Raw genomic sequence first — 15,919 nt, forward strand, 5'->3', positions numbered from 1 at the left:
CTTGAGGAACTTCCTGCCTACTACAGCAGAGAGACTGTAGCAGGAATTAATTCAGCAAATACTTACCAATCAGTTAGATGTGTTGAAAATACAATTATAGAGTTACATATGATAAGTTATGATAGGCTGAAGCAACAAAACAGACTGGGAAGTCAGAGAAGGCTCCTTGGAGGAAGGTAGAAATAGGAATTACTAAGGAAAGGATGGCAGAGAGAGGTGGAGAAGCAGGAGAGCAAACCTGGAAAAGTAATTACGATTGGCAAAGATCTATTTCTAATCACTGGCATGTTATATTCTGGGGATTATAACCAATTTGGAATTTAGGAGTAAGAACTGGTGCAAGGTGAGGCTAGGGATGTTGAGAGGTAAGAGTCTTTGTGGTCTTTCATGTCATGCTAGAAGGCTTAAGCTTCAGGTGGTAAGCAATAGAAAACCTTTAGTGGGAGGCACAGTATTTTAACTAGCAATCTGGTAGAAGGAGGAGGCCTAAAAGGCTCATTTTTAGGGGGTAAAGGAAACCAGCTAAGCAATAATGAACTGTAAGAAAAATGGTAGGTAGCTGGACACCCGTGGCTCACACCTGTAATCCTAGCTATTTAGGAGGCTCAGATCAAGGGAATATTGGTTTTAGGCCAGCCCAGGGGGTTAGGGGAGTCTACGAGACCCCATCTAAATGGAAAAAAGCTAGGTGTCATGATGTGCATCTGTCATCATCCCAGTGATGGCAGGACATGTAAAACAGAAAGATAGTGGTCCAGGTCAGCCTGGGCAAAATGGGAGAACCTAGCTCCAAATTAACCAGAAAAAAAGCTTGGGGAAGGGGACTGGAGGTATGGCTATAAGTGCCTGCTGAACAAGCACAAAGTCCTCAGTTCAAACCCTAGTACTGCTAGAAAGAAAGAAAGGGAAGGAAGAAATTTTCTCAAAAAAAGAAATATTAAACAGGCAAAACAAGCAGGACTTTTGTGAGAGACAGAATGTCACAGAGCTTCTAGTTTGGGTGAGAGGATGGACAGTGGTCTTACTGACTACACTACAAACTCACCACTGAGTGTTGGAAAATGTGGGAGCAAGTGAGATTGGGTTTTGGGAAATACTATGAGGTAAGTTTCAGATGTGATGATTTCTGGGTGCCTGTGAGATAAGCCAGGGTTGGAACTATGATGATTTAACAATTGGATATGAACTTGAAAAGTAGGAGACAGAGGTAGGGACATCTTCAGATGTACAATTCTTAGGAAGGATGGCGTCTCCTAAGGAGACCATGTAGATAACAGTGGAGGAGCTGGAAAATAGGGAAGGGAAAGACTGCAGAGCAGCTGATCAAGGAGAGGTTTCAGAAGGTGGCATAAGTGGACGAGACTCAGCAGGTATGTAGAATAAAGGAACAGACACAGAAAAGACACTGACAGCAGGAGTTGAGAATAGAGACAGGAGAATCCAGCAGCACTTGAGGGGCAGGTTTTGAGAAAAGAAATTCTTCCAGGAAATCTAAAGAGTGGTTCAGAGTGGACAATTAGGAATTTATTCCCTGGAAGTTAAGAGAGAAGGTGGGGTTAACAGTGTAAATGTTATATGCAGAGCAAGGGCTGGAAAGTGTCCATTGGGTTTGGCTGACTGACACCTGCAACCTAAGAGTCACATGATCACTGACCCTTTCCCTTTTTGTTCTTTGGCAGCAATATCATTCTGATAATTCTGACTGAACTTGGAAGCAACTCAGGGTTCTAAACTTTTCCTAGGTGCAGCTTTATGTTATCCTGCTCTTAAATATATAGTTTATTCAGCATAAATAGAAGATTTCATATTTCGTACTGTTCAGAATCACTTTACCAGACTGGAGTTCTAGGGAGTAGAGAGCCTCTGGAACTTTAACCGTTCACCTTTCCTGAGACTTAGGGTCACCTGAAAATTTTACCAGTGGGGTTTATATCCTATCCTTCCCCTAGTCACTGATAAATGTTATGATCTTTATTTTTTTTGGGGGTGGGGGAAGGTGATGCTAGCGATTGAACCCAGGGCTTTGTGCACTCTGATAGGAGCTCTACCACTAAGCTACACCTCCAACCTCCATTAGTGACTTTCAATGTTACATGCAGATAGTTCTTAATTACCCAGGCCCTTAGAACTACTTTATGTATGTGTGTATGTGTGTGTATGTATGGTTGTACTGAGGGTTGAACTTTGGCCATCCTGCTCACTAGGCAGGTGCTCTACCACTTGAACCATACCTCCAGCTATTTTTGTGTCAGTTATTTTTGAGGAGTCTGGCTTTATGCCTGTGCTGGCCTGGGCCACAGTCCTCCTATCTGTGCCTTCCACACAGCTGGGGATGTGCCACGGCATCCAGCCGTTGGCTGAGATGGGGTCTTGGGGAACTTTTTTGCCTGGGTTGGCCTCAAACTGCAATTTGCCTGGTTGGCCTCAACCTCCCAAGTAACTAGGATTATGGGCTTGAGCCACCACACCCAGCCCTCAGTGGTACTTTTCTCTATAGTGAATGGAAGGGAGGAAATTATAAATTACAACATCCTTCCTTGGTATCTAGCAGTTTGCTAAGTGCTTCCTCACACTAATCCCTGTGGTCTTCACAGAACTTATAGGAGGTATTTACTGTGAACTCCACGTTAGGGTTGAAGAAACCAAGGGTTATGAGACCACATATGCATGAAACCCCAGCAGTCTCCATTCACAGTCCCTCGGTTTGCAGTGTAGCACATCCCCTTTCTTATGCTTATTGTCATTAGTTTGAGAACCTTTGCTGTGGGCACTGAAATTGTGCAAAGTACTATTTTTAAGTTCTGGTAAACAGGGATTAAAGAATGCCCTCCCCTGATCTTGGCAGGCAATCTACCACTTGAGCCACTCCATCTTTACAAGTCCAAATCTTACCATCCTTCAGGGCCCAGCTGCAACACGTGAATTATGTCCTTATCCCTCCTTTTCATCTTGGAGGTAACCTCCCCCGAACTTCCATGTCACTTTCTCTAACCATCTATGGAATGTATTTTCAACTGTGTGCTCTAACTATTTAAGTACATGCTTTATCACCCCCAACCTTTTAACAAGCAAAATAAAAACAATGTAAGAATCCATTCTATCAAGCGTACTTCTGCATTTACCACCTAAGTATTCTTCAGGCTACTATTCACTACATTACTCAGTTTTCCCTGTATCACACTCCACGTGGTACACTTTCTCACCAACAGCTCACAGTAAAATCCTGGATCCAATTAAAGCAACCAGATTGATGCTAAATTTTCCTTTCAATGTTTTGCATAGTCTTTTCTTTTTACATTATTTTATTAATCTTAATGTACATCTTTAAGGAGGCAACCACAAATACATTTTGGTGAGGAGGGAAATATAAAATAAATTTCAACAAGCAAATAATACCAGTCTAAGTGCCTTGCAAACAGGCCCTAAGTTTTCTTGGCCACCTGTCCTTGTGCTATTTAGTTACAGTGTAGTAACTGCAGTAAGTGCATGTTTACGGCTTGAGTAAATAAAGTTTTAGACCTTACACATAGGTTTCAGTCAGTTGTATTCCACTATTGGCCACTTACATAACTTTACAATTTTTTTGGTGGTATGGGGTTTGATACTCAGGGCCTTGTGCTGCACATCTGCAGCCCCTTTTGCTTTAGTTTATTTTTCAGGTCAGTTCTCACACTTTGCCCAGGGCTGGCCTTAGACCATAACTTCCTACCTCTGCCTCCTATACATCTGGGATTACAGGCATGAGGCACCTTGACTGGCCTAAAAAACATCTTGGAATACTTATACACCTTAATGAGTAGTACTGGGCCCCCTTCCCGTTCTGAGAAAATTTTTCATGGTTTGACTTCCTTCCAGCTATTTCTGCAGGGTGCAGTACTTACAGCACAAGGTCCTCGACCTAATACACTGGGCATAAGATACAGTTTACATTGTGGTGGTGTCTCTGGGCTGGGTATTTTTCTACTAGGTAAGGCAAGCTGCATGTCCTTACTTTCTTAGTCTGACCATCAAGTATGTCTGCTTTTCTCAGTATCATTCTTTATTCAGTGACATACATGCCCTCAGTCCCAAGTAACATCTAATTCACAAATATCCACTAAGCCTGGCTCCTTGCCCTGAGCCAACCCAATGTCCACTCCTGAGATGCTTGCCTGCTGTTCTTTCTCAGTTCCGTCCTTCTGGCCCAGTATATCAGAGACTGCACCTCCTTCAATTCCTTTCGTATCCAGGCCAATGTATTTAGAAGGGCTTTGCTTCCAGATTATTCATTAATTACATTATTGCCCCACAGAGCTACCAGCTGGGTCTGTAAGGCACCAAGTGACTCTGAATGCCTCCAGGGACGACAAGGGAAATGACAAAGTTCACATTGTCTCGTGTATGGCTTTTCCTCTGCCTCATGCCAACCTTGGTACATACTCAAAACTCTTTGTCTGTTTGTTATGCACAGACCCTACAGTTTGCATCCCATTGCATATTACTGTCCTCTGAAAAAATTTTTTTATCAGACAGGTAGGTCTAAATTGGTTCACTTAACATTTAGACATAGTTATTTCCCCTGGCAAGAGGCATTTTGCTTCAAGAAATTTACAACCAGTCATTTCAAATGGGATTTAGAATACTACTTTCTACTCTCAGTTACAGTTAGATTGTCAATTACAAACTGCCAATCTAGGTCTAAGATCCTCAGATATTAGCAATGAATACTGAATTTCCAGTTATCATTATATTTACTCAGAATTTACTATGTAATGACCATGCTAACTGTAAGAGGTACAGAACTGGAAAAAACAAAAACAAAACAAAACAAACCCCAAACAAAAAAACCAAAACAATCACACACACACAAATAGGCTCCTGATATCAGAAAATCTATTAACTAGTGAGAAATACAAACTTTTTTTATTTTTTATTACTCATTTATTCACATGTGCGTAAATTGTTTGGGTCATTTCTCTCCCTTGCCCCCCTCCCCCACCCTCCTCTCGCCGCCGAAGACAAACATTATTAGTTAATAATAATTTTTATAATACTGAAGTTCTTACAGGATTCAGATGGACCAAATTTAGTAGTGATTAAATTTGGGTAAATTCACCCAAGGAAGTACAAGCTGAGACGGTGCTATGGCAGCTCTCACAATCTAACTATGTGAGAAAGGGGTTTTATTTTTTGACTCCCTGACTAGAGAGAGCATAAACATGAGGACAGGGATAGTTTCTGTCTCATTCACAGCAATTTTCCTAGCATTTAGCTCAGTGGCACATAAGATCAAACACTTCATATTTTTGAATACTGCAAAGAAAATGAAAGGTATCTAGAATACATAAATAGTGCTTGAATTCAATATGAAAATATTAGTCCAAAGTCTGGCATGGTGACATATGCCTATAATCTCAGCACTGCAGAGGGATAAAATACAAATGACATATAACATGGTCAAATTCATCAATAAACATATATATGTATATATTTTTGTATGTGCATATATATATTCATATACACCAAGCAATACAATTTTGTAACCATTGGATTGGCAAAAGGCCTGACAACACAAGAAGTTGCTGAGGGTGGAGGATTAATGACTATTCCTGAACACTATGCGGGGGAGAGGGAGCAATTAGTATGACCACTTTAGAAAAGAACTGGGCATTATTTGGTAATGTTGAGGAGGTATACCTGCTACAACAACATACTTTCTCCTCTTAGGTCTATACCCTTGCAAATATGTATCAGGAGACATCACAAGAATATTCTTAGTGATATTGCTTATAGTTGTTAAAAAAAAAAAAGAAAAAAAAAAAAGGAGGGGAAGCAACCCAAATACTCATGAAAAAGAGAATGGGTAGGGCACTTACCTATAGTAACACAGTGAAAGATCTTACAACAGTAAACACAATCCACAGCCATGGGAACTACTTTCATCATGTGAAATTCAATCTTATGCTGTTTAGGGAAATGTACATTTGTAAAGAGAAGCAAGAGGGTGGTGCTTATCTCTGGGATATGGGTGCAGAGGACAAAGGAGAGACTTAAATGTTTTTAGAAATGGACACACGTTTTTCATATACATATCTATATATGTATATTACATGCACTGTACCTTTTTGTGTATATTTCCAACATTAAAGATCAATGAGTATGTATGGGTCAGGTTCTGAAAAAGTGGGGGAAGAGAATGTTCCAAATAAGGGATCAGCACACATCAGTTTACAGCCAGGAGATGTGGACATGAACTCTCTGGCTAAAGCACTGACCTCACTGAGTGAAAGGGAATGCCTAGGCATAGGCCAGGCTGTGTAGGGTTTTATAAACTATGGGAAAGTGTTTGGATTTTATCTTAAAGTTCATGACAGGCTAAAGAAAAATTTTAAGACAAAGTATGACATGTCACACTCATGTTCACTAACAATCTCCGTTTTCATAAGGTAAATAAGTCAGTGGGAAGGAAAAGTTGAAACTGGGTTTTATGCTGAAGGTTTGGATTACAGTGGAAGTATGAGGATTAGAGAAACAGAGAGAATGTGGAGTCTATTTAGGACTTACTTATTGAAAAGAGATAAGAGATGATGGCTTCCAGTTTTTTTTTTTTTTTTTTTTTTTTTTTGTGGTACCAGAGCTTGAACTCAGGGCCTACACCTTGAACCACTCCACCAGCCCTTTTTGTGAAGGGTGTTTTCAAGACAGGGGCTCTTGAATGATTTGCCTGTTCTGGCTTTGAACTATGATCCTTCTGATCTCTGCCTCCTGAGTAGCTAGGATTATAGGCGTGAACCACCAGCACCCGGAAGCTTCCAGGTTTCTTTTTTTTGCTTCCAGGTTTCTGACTTGGGTAAATGGTGACCCTGGGACAAAGGGCAATGGCAAAAGAGCAGGTTTGTAGGGGAATATTATAAATTTGGTTTAAGACAAGGTGATATAGAGATTAAATAATATCAAAGGTGCTCAATAAATCTGTGCAAAGTGAAAAAGTGACTATGAGATCTCCAAAAGGAGCTGACCGATTGGTACTTGCAATCTAATACCATTCATCTTTTTAAAATAAATAATTTGTGTTTCTCTATTCTGTGCCTTAACAAAGAAGGTGGGAGCTGGGCATGGTGGTGCATGCCTGTACTCTTAGTTGCTTGAGAGGTTGAAGTATGAGGATTTCAAGTTCAAAACCAGCCTGGGCAAAGTTAGTGAGACCCTATCTAAAAAACAAAAACAAACCAAAGAAGGCAGGATATGTAGCCCAAGTGGTAGAGCCCTTATCTAGCAAACCCAAGACCCTGGGTTCAATTCCTAATACAACATTTAAAAAAAAATAAAAAAGGTAATGAGAACTTGAAACACAAAAAAGAAAAATGTAAGTGATTTGAGAAATTACAAATATTGTGGTGAGGGACAGCTTTCTGGGTATGAGATCAAAGGCAAAAGTCATAAAGGAAAAGACCGATATATCCAAGTGCATTAAGATTTCAAACCTTTCTTTTAAAAAGGTATTTTTAAAATTTTTTATTAGGCTATAATTGGTGTGCAGGGGGGATTCATTGTGACAATTCTGAACAGGCGTATATCGTACGTACCTTGATTAGATTGTCCCCACCATCTCTACCCATCGACCCCCCCCAACTTAAAGCGGTTGTAAGAAGTTTCATTGTTCTGTTTTGTATATGTACATGAAGTCCACCAACCATATTCCCTCACCTTCATCTCCTCCATTCACCCTCTTCCCTAAAGTACACCCTCACACCATACCTATTTTACAGTCCTGTCTTTCATTATTAGTTCCTAAGTCAATGTTCAAAGGGGTTTCTCAATGCGTCCTGTGTGAGTATACTTCACTTTGGTCAATTCAACCCCTTTCGTTACTTTCCTTTATTCCTTCCCCCCCACCCTCCATTATTCAACAGCTTTCAACACATATTATTATATCCTCTACCTGCACAGATGGTCGGCATTTCCATATTGTTGATTATCACTCCCTTTTCCTTCCCTCCTTCCCCGAGTGCCACAGAGTAGTCCCATGGTTACAAACATGTTCTGCATGTAAGATTGTATATTATGATGTTTGTTTTTATGTATGTGTCTATCTTTTGGATCTACTGTCCACAGTGAGAGAAAACGTGCAGCCTTTGTCTTTCTGAACTTGGCTTACTTCACCTAACATGATGTCCTCTGACTGCATCCATTTATCTTCAAAACACATGGTTTCATTCTTCCTTATGACTGAATAAAACTCCATTGAATAAATATACCATATTTTCTTAATCATTTATCAGTCGTAGGGCATCCGACTTGTTTCCAAAGATAGGCTATGATGAATAGTGCTGTGACGACCATCATGTCCAGGTGCCTCTACTGGATCCTGTCTTACATTACTTTGGGTATATGCCCAGAAGTGGTGTCACTGGATCATATGGCAGTTCTATTTTTGAGGAATCTCCATATTGCTTTTCATAATAGTTGTACTAATTTGCGTTCCCAAGAAAAGTATATAAAGGTTCCTATTTTTTTTTTAACATTGTGTACTTTTTTTTAAATTCATACATATGTGCATACAATGTTAGGGTCATTTCTCCACCCTTCCCGCCTCCCTCCCCTCCTCCCCCTCCCCGTGCTCCCTCGATACCCGGCAGAAACTATTTTGCCCTTATCTCTAATTTTGTTGAAGAGAGAGAATAAGCAATAATAGGAAGGACCAAGGGTTTTTGCTGGTTGAGATAAGGATAGCTATACAGGGAGTTGACTTGCATTGATTTCCTGTGCGTGTGTGTTACCTTCTAGGTTAATTCTTTTTGATCTAACCTTATCTCTAGTTCCTGGTCCCCTTCTCCTATTGGCCTCAGTAGCTTTAAGGTATCTGCTTTAGTTTCTCTGCGTTGAGGGCAACAAATACTATCTAGTTTTTTAGGTGTCCTACCTATCCTCACCCCTCCCTTGTGTGCTCTCGCTTTCTCATGGGATCAAAGTCCAATCACCTTGTTGTGTTTGCCCTTGATCTAATGTCCACATATGAGGGAGACCATACGATTTTTGGTCTTTTGGGCCAGGCTAACCTCACTCAGAATGATGTTCTCCAATTCCATCCATTTACCTGCGAATGATAACATTTCATTGTTCTTTGTGGCTGCATATAATTCCACTGTGCATAAATACCACATTTTCTTGATTCATTCGTCAGTGGTGGGGCATCTTGGCTGTTTCCATAACTTGGCTATTGTGAATAGTGCCACAATAAACATGGGTGTGCAGGTGCCTCTGGAGTAACCTGTGTCACAGTCTTTTGGGTATATCCCCAAAAGTGGTATTGCTGGATCAAATGGTAGATCAATGTTTAGCTTTTTAAGTAGCCTCCAAATTTTTTTCCAGAGTGGTTGTACTAGTTTACATTCCCACCAGCAGTGTAAGAGGGTTCCTTTTTCCCCAGCATCCTCACCAACACCTGTTGGTGGTGGTGTTGCTAATGATGGCTATTCTAACAGGGTGAGGTGGAATCTTTTTTTTTCTTTTATTATTCATCTGTGCATACAAGGCTTGGGTCATTTCTCCCCCCTGCCCCCACCCCCTCCCTTACCACCCACTCCGCCCCCTCCCTCTCCCCCGCACCCCTCAATACCCAGCAGAAACTATTTTTCCCTTATTTCTAATTTTGTTGTAGAGAGAGTATAAGCAATAATAGGAAGGAACAAGGGTTTTTGCTGGTTGAGATAAGGATAGCTATACAGGGAGTTGACTCACATTGATTTCCTGTGTGTGTGTGTTAGGGGTGGAATCTTAGTGTGGTTTTAATTTGCATTTCCTTTACTGCTAGAGATGGTGAGCATTTTTTCATGTGTTTTTTGGCCATTTGAATTTCTTCTTTTGAGAAAGTTCTGTTTAGTTCACTTGCCCATTTCTTTATTGGTTCATTAGTTTTGGGAGAATTTAGTTTTTTAAGTTCCCTATATATTCTGGTTATCAGTCCTTTGTCTGATGTGTAGCTGGCAAATATTTTCTCCCACTCTGTGGGTATTCTCTTCAGTTTAGAGACCATTTCTTTTAATGAGCAGAAGCTTTTTAGTTTTATGAAGTCCCATTTATCTATGCTATCTCTTAGTTGCTGTGCTGCTGGGGTTCCACTGAGAAAGTTCTTACCTAAACCTACTACCTCCAGAGTATTTCCTACTCTTTCCTGTATCAACTTTAGAGTTTGTGGTCTGATATTAAGATCATTGATCCATTTTTAGTTAATATTGGTATAGGGTGATATACATGGATCTAGTTTCAGTTTTTTGCAGACTACTAACCAGTTTTCCCAGCAGTTTTTGTTGAAGAGGCTGCTTTTTCTCCATCGTATATTTTTAGCACCTTTGTCAAAGACAAGTTGGCTATAGTTGTGTGGCTTCATATCTGGGTTCTCTATTCTGTTCCACTGGTCTTCATGTCTGTTTTTGTGCCAGTACCATGCTGTTTTTATTGTTACTGCTTTGTAATATAGTTTGAAGTCAGGTATTGTGATACCTCCAGCATTGTTCTTTTGACTGAGTATTGCCTTGGCTATTCGTGGCCTCTTGTGTTTCCATATAGATTTAATGGTAGATTTTTCAATCTCTTTAATGAATGTCATTGGAATTTTGATGGGAATTGCATTAAACATGTAGATTACTTTTGGGAGTATAGACATTGTTACTATGTTGATTCTACCAATCCATGAGCGTGGGAGATCTCTCCACTTTCTACAGTGTTCCTCAATCTCTTTCTTCAGAAGTTTATAGTTTTCCTTGTAGAGGTTGTTCATATCCTTTGTTAGATTTAAACCGAGGTATTTGATTTTTTTTGAGGCTATTGTAAGTGGAATTGTTTTCATAGATTCTTTCTCAGTTGGTTCATTATTAGTGTTTAGAAATTCTAATGATTTTTCTATGTTGATTTTATATCCTGCTACCTTGCTGTAGCTATTGATGGTGTCTAGGAGCTTTTGAGTAGAGTTTTTTGGGTCTTTAAGGTATAGGATCATGTCATCTGCAAATAGGGTATTTTGACAGTTTCTTTACCTATTTGCATTCCTTTTATTCCTTCTTCTTGCCTAATTGCTCTGGCTAGGAATTCCAGTGCTACGTTGAATAGGAGTGGAGATAGTGGGCATCCTTGTCTGGTTCCTGATTTTAGAGGGAATGGTTTCAGTTTTTCTCCGTTAAGTATAATGATGGCTGTAGGTTTGTCATCTACAGCTTTTATAATGTTGAGGTACTTTCCTTCTATTCCTAGTTTTCTTAGAGCTTTTTATCATGAAATGGTGTTGGATCTTATCAAAGGCTTTTTCTGCATCTATTGAGATGATCAAGTGGTTTTTGTCTTTGCTTCTGTTAATGTGGTTTATTACGTTTATTGATTTTCGTATGTTGAACCACCCCTGCATCCCTGGGATGAAGCCTACTTGGTCATGGTGAATGATATTTTTGATGTGTTGTTGAATTTGGTTTGCCATTATTTTATTGAGTATTTTTGCGTCGGTGTTCATTAAAGAGATTGGCCTATAGTTCTCCTTTTTGGAGGTGTCTTTGCCTGGTTTTGGGATAAGTGTAATACTGGCTTCATAAAATCTGTTCGGCAGTTTTCCTTCCCTTTCTATTTCGTGGAACAATTTAAGGAGGGTTGGTGTCAGTTCTTTAAAGGTGTGATAGAATTCAGCAGAGAATCCATCAGGTCCTGGACTTTTCTTTTTGGGGAGATTCTTGATTGCTGCTTCAATTTCATTTTGTGTCATAGATCTATTCAGTTCATTAATATCCTCTTGGTTCAGTTTTGGATGATCATATGTATCTAGAAATCTGTCCATTTAAAATTTTTGAATTTATTTGGATATAGGTTCTCGAAGTAGTCTCTGATGATTTCCTGGACTTCCATGGTGTTTGTTGTTATCTCCCCTTTTGCATTCTTAATTCTAATAATTTGGGTTTTATCTCTCCTCATTTTAGTCAGGTTTGCCAGGGGTCTGTCAATCTTGTTTATTTTTTCAAAGAACCAACTTTTTGTTTCATTGATTCTTTGTATGGTTTTTTTGGTTTCTATTTCGTTGATTTCAGCTCTTATTTTTATTATTTCTCTCCTTCTATTTGTTTTGGGATTTGCTTGTTCTTGTTTTTCTAGGAGTTTGAGATGTATCATTAGGTCATTGATTTGGGATCTTTCAAGTCTTTTTAATATATGTACTCATGGCTATAAACTTTCCTCTCAGGACTGCCTTTGCTGTGTCCCATAGGTTCTGGTAGGTTGTGTTTGCATTTTCATTGACTTCCAGGAACTTTTTAATTTCCTTTTTTATTTCATCAATGACCCATTGTTCATTAAACAATGAGTTATTCAGTTTCTAGCTATTTGCATGTTTTTTGTCTTTATTTTTGTTGTTGAGTTCTAGTTTTATTGCATTGTGATCAGATAGAATGGATGGTATAATTTTTATTTTCTTATATTTGCTGAGGCTTGCTTTGTGCCCTAGGATATGATCTATTTTGGAGAAGGTTCCATGGGCTGCTGAGAAGAATGTATATTGTGTAGAAGTTGGATGAAATATTCTGTAGAAATCAAGTAGGTCCATTTGATGTATGGTATATTTTAGATCTAGGATTTCTTTATTGATTTTTTTGTTTGGATGACCTATCTATGATGATAATGGGGTGATAACGACTCCCACCACCACTGTGTTGGAGTTAATATATGCTTTTAGGTCCTTCAGGGTATGTTTGATGAAATTTGGTGTGTTGACATTGGGTGCATATAGGTTGATAACTGTTATTTCCTTTTGGTCTACTTCCCCTTTTATTATTATGGAATGTCCTTCTTTATCTTGTTTGATCAATGTAGGTTTGAAGTCTACTTTGTCAGAGAGAAGTATTGCTACTCTTGCCTGTTTTCGGGGGCCACTGGCTTGGTAAATCTTCTTCCAGCCTTTCATCCTAAGCCTATGTTTATTTCTGTCATTGAGATGGGTCTCCTGTAAGCAACAAATTGTTGGATCTTCCTTTTTAATCCATTTTGTCAAACAGTGCCTTTTGATGGGTGAATTAAGTCCATTAAGTGTTAGTACTGATAGGTATGTGGTGATTCCTGTCATTTAGTTGTCTTAGTTGTTTGAAGGTTTGATTGTGTGTACCTAAGTTGAGGTTACTCTCTACTTTCTTGCTTTTTCTTTTCCTGTGTCTTGGTGCTGCCTGTCTTTTCATGGTTAAGTTGGGTTTCATTTTCTGTGTGCAGAATCCCTTGAAGAATATTTTGTAGTGGTGGCTTTGTGGTCACATATTGTTTTAGCTTCTGTTTATCATGGAAGACTTTTACTGCTATCTGTTTTGAATGATAGTTTTGCTGGGTAGAGTATCCTGGGGTTGAAGTTATTTTCATTCAGTGCCCAGAAGATCTCACCCCACGCTCTTCTTGCTTTTAATGTTTCTGTTGAGAAGTCTGCTGTGATTTTGATGGGTTTACCTTTGTATGTTATTTGTTTTTTCTCTCTTACAGGCTTCAATATTCTTTCCCTAGTTTCTGAACTTGTTGTTTTAATGATGATATGTCGTGGAGTAGTTCTATTTTGATCTGGTCTGTTTGGTGTTCTGGAGGCCACTTGCACCTGTATGGGAATAGATTTCTCAATAGTTGCGCAATTTTCTGTTATTATTTTGTTAAATATATTACGCATTCCCTTTGCTTGCACCTCTTCTCCTTCTTCAATGCCCATGATTCTCAAGTTTGGTCTTTTGATGGAGTCAGTGAGTTCTTGCATTTTCTTTTCACAGGTCTTGAGTTGTTTAATAGTTCTTCGGTTTTTCCTTTAATTATCATATCATCTTCGAGTTCTGAGATTCTGTCTTCTGTTTGTTCTATTCTGCTGGATTGGTCTTCCATTTTGTTTTGCAATTCTGTTTCATTCTTTTTCCTGAGATTTTCCATATCCTGAGTTGTTTCCTCTTTAATGTTGTCTATTTTCAACCTGAGTTCATTTATCTCTTTATTAATCGTGTTCTTTGTTTCATTTTGGTGTTTATACATTGCTTCTATGGTTTCTTTTATTTCTTCTTGTGCTTTTTCAAATTCTCTATTTTTGTTGTCTGGGAATTTCTTGAGTGTCTCCTGTACATTTTGGTTGACCATACCCAGTACCATCTCTATAAAATTCTTATTGATTACCTGTAGTATTTCTTCTTTTAGATGGTTCTTGTGGGCTTCATTGGGTTCTTTGGCATAGTTTATCTTTATTTTGTTGGAGTCTGGATCTGAGTATCTGTTTTCTTCATTTCCCTCTGGTTCCTATAGTAATTTTTTGCTGTAGGGAAACTGGTGTCCCTGTTTTTTCTGTCTTCCTGTCACTGCTCTTGGTGTTGTTATTGTCCCTGTACTGTGTGCAATTAAGTATTTTCTAGCTTGTAATAATAAAAATGGTAATATTTAGAATGGAAGGGTGAGAGGGGATGCAAAGCAAAGAAGTTAAAGAAAAAGAGAAAAACAAATAAACAAATAAGTAGAAAAAACAAAACAAACAAAAGTTTCAAAGATACAAACAGGGAGAGATAGTGTACTAATCAACAATAAGCTGAACAGGCATTAGAGAGGATTGAAAATAAAAAATAAAAAAAATTAAAAATTAAAAAAAATAAATAAGTGAAAAAAAAACTCCAAGTTCAAATGCAATAAAGTTTCAGTCTTAATAATTTTGGTGTTAGTTCCTCAGCCTCCAATCTTCCAGATGGTGTCTCAGAAGTAGTTCTGTCATTGACTCATCAAAGGGGAAAAAAACTAAAACAAAACAAAATAACACAAAACAAAACAAAAACCCCAAAAAGTGTCCCAAGTTTAAATACAATACAGTTTCAGTAAGTTTTTCAGCATGCAGGTGTAGTTCAGTTGTTGACTCATCAAAGGTAGGGAGATAGAAAAGAAAAGAAAAAAAAAGAGTCTGGAGCCAGGTCCGTGAATGGCTATCTGAGGCTATGACTTGCCTGCCCTCTGCTGTCAGCCTGCTGTTGCTGGAGGCGTTATTTATGCAGATCTCAGGGGTGAGCTTAACACTCACCTGGCCCTGCAGGCTTTGTTTACTCTGAGTTCTCTTGTGTGTGAGCCACTGCTAGAAGCTTTCCCCTTTCCAAGCACACTGGGGGAGGTGACACTGCACCCACTTTCTCAGGCCTGCGTGTTTATTTACAGTTCACATGGGAAGTGGGTCTTCCCCCCTCTCCTGTGGAGTTTTCCTCCCACCGCCACTTTTACAAGCTTTCCTACTCCTGGTTGCTTGGTGGGTGCCGCTGCTCCTGCCTTCTCCAGCTGACTTGTTGTGAGGGATTTCCCCTCCCCCCTCTTCAGCGCTCAGGGTGCCCCGCCCTCTTTGCTCCGTGTCTTTTTTGTTGTTCTTGCTTATTATTCAGTTTTTTTCTTTTTCCCTGGGTGGGGGTCGGTCTGTCAAGGGGCTATGCTGATCTGGCCCAGGGTTGTCTGTGGGAGTACCAACTGCTGCTTAGCTCACCTCATGGTCTGCATCTTCCCAAACCGTCTGGGCGCTCCTGTCAGGCGGAGGCACGGGAGCCTTCCTGATTTCTCCATTTAATGTGGACATGCTATGCACAGGCTGGAGGTGTGAAGGAGTCAAAATTTTGCCTCTTCTCGGTGGTTTTTCCTTTAAGGTGTATCTCCAGCGTCTCTCCAAGATTTCACTTTAAGAGGCACGCTTTCTGCTTCCTCCCTCAAGCCACCATCCAGGGTTCCTGTTTCACTGCATCCTTGCCAGCATTTGTTGTTGTTTTTGCTCTAGAGGGAGAATTTTTTTTGGTGGCGCTTGGGTTTGAACTCAGGGCTTCACTCTTGCAAGGCAGGCATTCTTACCACTTGAGCCACTCTGCCATCCCTGTTTCTGCTCTTAACTAGGGTGAGATGAACTCTTAGTGTCATTTTGATTTGCATCTCGTATAACCAG

The 15,919-nt window shown here is 39.5% G+C and overlaps 1 protein-coding gene across 5 annotated transcripts in view; it reads right to left on the reverse strand.

The window, feature by feature from the left end:
* Nln (neurolysin) overlaps positions 1-15,919 on the reverse strand; it is a 103,395-nt gene that overhangs the window by 77,394 nt on the left and 10,082 nt on the right. The window lies entirely within an intron of this gene.

Source organism: Castor canadensis, chromosome 6, assembly GCF_047511655.1.
Source record: "Castor canadensis chromosome 6, mCasCan1.hap1v2, whole genome shotgun sequence".
Taxonomy (NCBI): domain Eukaryota; kingdom Metazoa; phylum Chordata; class Mammalia; order Rodentia; family Castoridae; genus Castor; species Castor canadensis.